This window comes from Mus caroli, unplaced genomic scaffold (assembly GCF_978045245.1).
Source record: "Mus caroli unplaced genomic scaffold, Mus_caroli_1 scaffold_5, whole genome shotgun sequence".
Classification (NCBI taxonomy): Eukaryota; Metazoa; Chordata; class Mammalia; order Rodentia; family Muridae; genus Mus; species Mus caroli.
Window position 1 is genome coordinate 102,045,226 of NW_028227260.1, and position 3,238 is coordinate 102,048,463.

The 3,238-nt window shown below is 45.0% G+C and overlaps 1 pseudogene; it reads right to left on the reverse strand.

Moving 5' to 3' along the window:
- Positions 1 to 1,115: 1,115 nt before the first annotated feature.
- Positions 1,116 to 2,152, reverse strand: LOC110286228 (alkaline phosphatase, tissue-nonspecific isozyme pseudogene; annotated as a pseudogene).
- Between the last annotated feature and the right edge of the window lie 1,086 nt (positions 2,153 to 3,238).

Consider the following 3,238-nt stretch of genomic DNA (forward strand, 5'->3'; position numbering starts at 1 on the left):
AGGGCCTTTCCACCAACCACTGCCAGGCAACTATAGATCCTCTACATTGTCTAGCACATGCTCAGGATTTCCTGATGAATGCAGAAGTACACTGCACTTGGCTATATAGTGAGTGTCATGCTATGAAGATGCCACAGGTCATTTGAAGCCCTCCCTACTGTGGGTTTAGTGACAAAGGTCTTTCTCTTCCCTTTCCCTCTCTCCTCTCCTGTCTCCCTCCCTCTCCTATCTCCCCCTCTCCCTCTCCTGTCTTTCCCTCTTTACACTGACCCCCAAGTGGATTGTCTCTCATTGCAGGGTCACTGAAACAGTGGATCCCAGCATCACAGCTAGTGAGCAGTGAGGCCTCTACCTTGTTGGGCAGAACCCTGACATCTCTGCATGCCCTTGCCCTGACTCCAGTTCTTTAATGAGCAATGAGCCTATTTTGCTCTCTTTTCCATTGATGCCAAAGACTAAACTCTGGCCTCAGAAATATTTGGGACATTTTATTTAAATGTCTTGTGTCCCTTTTAACCACCACCAACAAAATGTCTGTTCCAAAAAAGAGCCAACTTCAGTGAAGTAAGGTTACCGAATGTCTATAGACCTGAATGGAGAGTATATGTGTGTCTTGTCCTGCTCTGCTGCTATTCCCAGCATGACAAACCTGGGTAGACAGCCAACCCTGGAAGTGATATTCTGGGAGTCTCACCCTAAGCAGACATGCTCTTCCATCCAGGGAAGGTTGAGCTTGGGGACTGGCCTTGACTATGGGCCCCAGTGTTCCAGAGGGAAGGGATGGGGGTAGAGAAGGTCAGATCTGCAATCCTTGGAGGTTTCAAGGTCTGAAAAATACATTGAGTAGAAAAAATAAGGTGCTTTTGGAATCTGCAGTCTGTGTCCTGCCTGCCCAAGAGAGAAACCTGCCCTGCTGGCCAAAGGGCAGTGAGTACAGATAAAGGCAGAGCCAAGAATCTGACCAATGGATGATTCTGTGCTGAAGTGAGGCAGGTACCAAACTTCTGTTCCTGCTGGAGGTTGCCTGGGCCTCTCCCTTGAGTTTGGGCTGCCAGGTGTTGGGCCACAAAGGGAGGGGAACTGGCTGTCTATTGTGGGCCATAGGACCTGGGCACTCAGAACAGGATGCATTGAGGTAGTGGAAACAGTAGGTCTCCTGGGGAGAGGCTGTTCACAAAGCTGGCCCAGGCACAGTGGTCAAGCAACATTGGCCCCAATGTAGGAAGCATATGCCATCACATGGGGGATATATTTCTGCTCATGGACTCTGTGAAGCAGGTGTACAATAGGACCCTTGGCAAAGACTGCCATGACCCACTGTGGGTCTCGTGGCACAGGGAGACAGCAAATTTGACCTGGTAGTTGTGAGCATAATCCAAATAATCCAACATGGATATGTTCTCTCGTTCACCATCCACCAGCTTATATCCAAGCCTGTTGCCATACAGAATGGCTATAAAGGGCTTCTTGACCATGTTGCTCACTATGGGAGCCAGACCGAAGATGTTGCAGGATGAGGAGTGATGGGGGAGGGTATCCACAGAAAGTGAAAATGTGGGAATGATTGGTAGTAACTATAGTCAAGGCGTCCTCTGCCTTTCTGATGGCCTGGTACATCTCCACTGCCGGATTCAGTGTCTGCTGGGCTTTGCCCTCAAGTTACCCATGGTCCATCCTGCCTTCTTCCACCAGAAAGAAGAAGCCTTTGGAATTATTTATCAGGATCCAGAGGGCTACTTCCACCATTTCAGAGTGACGAGTCAGTTAGTTCTGATTCAAATCATATTGTATGTCCCTGGGCTCAAAGAGACCTGTGAGGTAGTCCACCCTGGAGGGGTCAAAGGCCTGCAGTTCAGTGCGGTTCCATACATAGTGGGGAGTATTTATGTCTGGGTTTGAAGTTCTTCCAAACGCTGATGAGGTCCAGGCTGCCCAGTCTTGTGGCCATGGTCTTCTCATCCAGTTCATACTTCACATCAGTTCTATTCTTCTGGTACATGTAATTCCGACTGCCATCCATGATCACCTTGGAAAGGGCCACAAAGGGGAACTTGTCCATCTTCAGCCATGTCTCTTCCCCCTCCTTCCCCTCTGGGTTGTGGTGTAGCCAGCTTATCAGGATGAAGGCAGCCATAACTGTGAAGATACCCATAATCTCTTCCAGGAACATGATCTTCTTGGTAACGTTGATGTTGAGCTTTTGGAATTTCAGGGCATTTTTCAAGGTCTCTTGGGGTTGCTGTCAAGGTCTCTTGGGGTTGCTGTCACCAGTAATTGAGGTCTTTCTCTTTCTCTGGCATAAAAGACTTGGTAAACCAGATGGCCATTACTAAAAATGGTGACATCATGGCATACCCCAAGATTCGTACCCTGCTAGAACCCAGATGGGTGGGAAGAGGTGGGCTGGCAGTGTCTGCCATTAATTGAAGTTCCTATCCTACAGGTACCCCTGAGGAGGGTCTGTCCCAGTGACAGCCCTAGGGAGCTCAGTGTTATGAGCATATTCTGGTGGTCACCTCTCATGGAGGCCTGGCGTTGACCTGCCCTCATTCTCTTTCTTAATCTCATAATGAAGTTATTTGTTATTGATATTATTAATCTCATACTGGAGCTATTTGCTATCAATATTAAATTCAGATCATTTAACTCCAAACATTTTATCTATTAAAGATATGCCCATTTTACTATGGATGTTAATTTCCTATCTCTCTTTTACTACTCCTTAGTTTCCGTGTGGTCTTCAAATAATTTTTCCATGTTTTTGGTTGTATCAATAAAATATGCAAAAATGCTTTAAGGCCATATTTATTACCTATATTTTGTCAAAAATCTCTAATGGAAAGTATATTCATTTAAAGATTGTAAATATAGTCATGTGTGATTTTTTTTTCATATCACTTAAATGGAAGTTTCTACTATTAGACCAGGGTGTTTCTCCTCTATTCCCAAAATTTAACATCTGATAGTCACTACTCTTATCTAAGCTACTATGAGTTCAAATCTACAATATTGCACTTATAGGTGAGATCATGAAATATATGGCCTTTTCTTATTCCTTGCGTCTTTTTATTTCATTTCCACACTGATGTTAGTAATATAGTTTGAAATTAGTAACAGTATGTTGGAGATCCATAGAAAATCAAACAAGACAAAATCTGAGTCAAAAGGAGGTCATAATGAAGTTCCACCTCTACCTGGTTATCTTTGACAACTGACAAATGCTTGGAAAGGGAACATC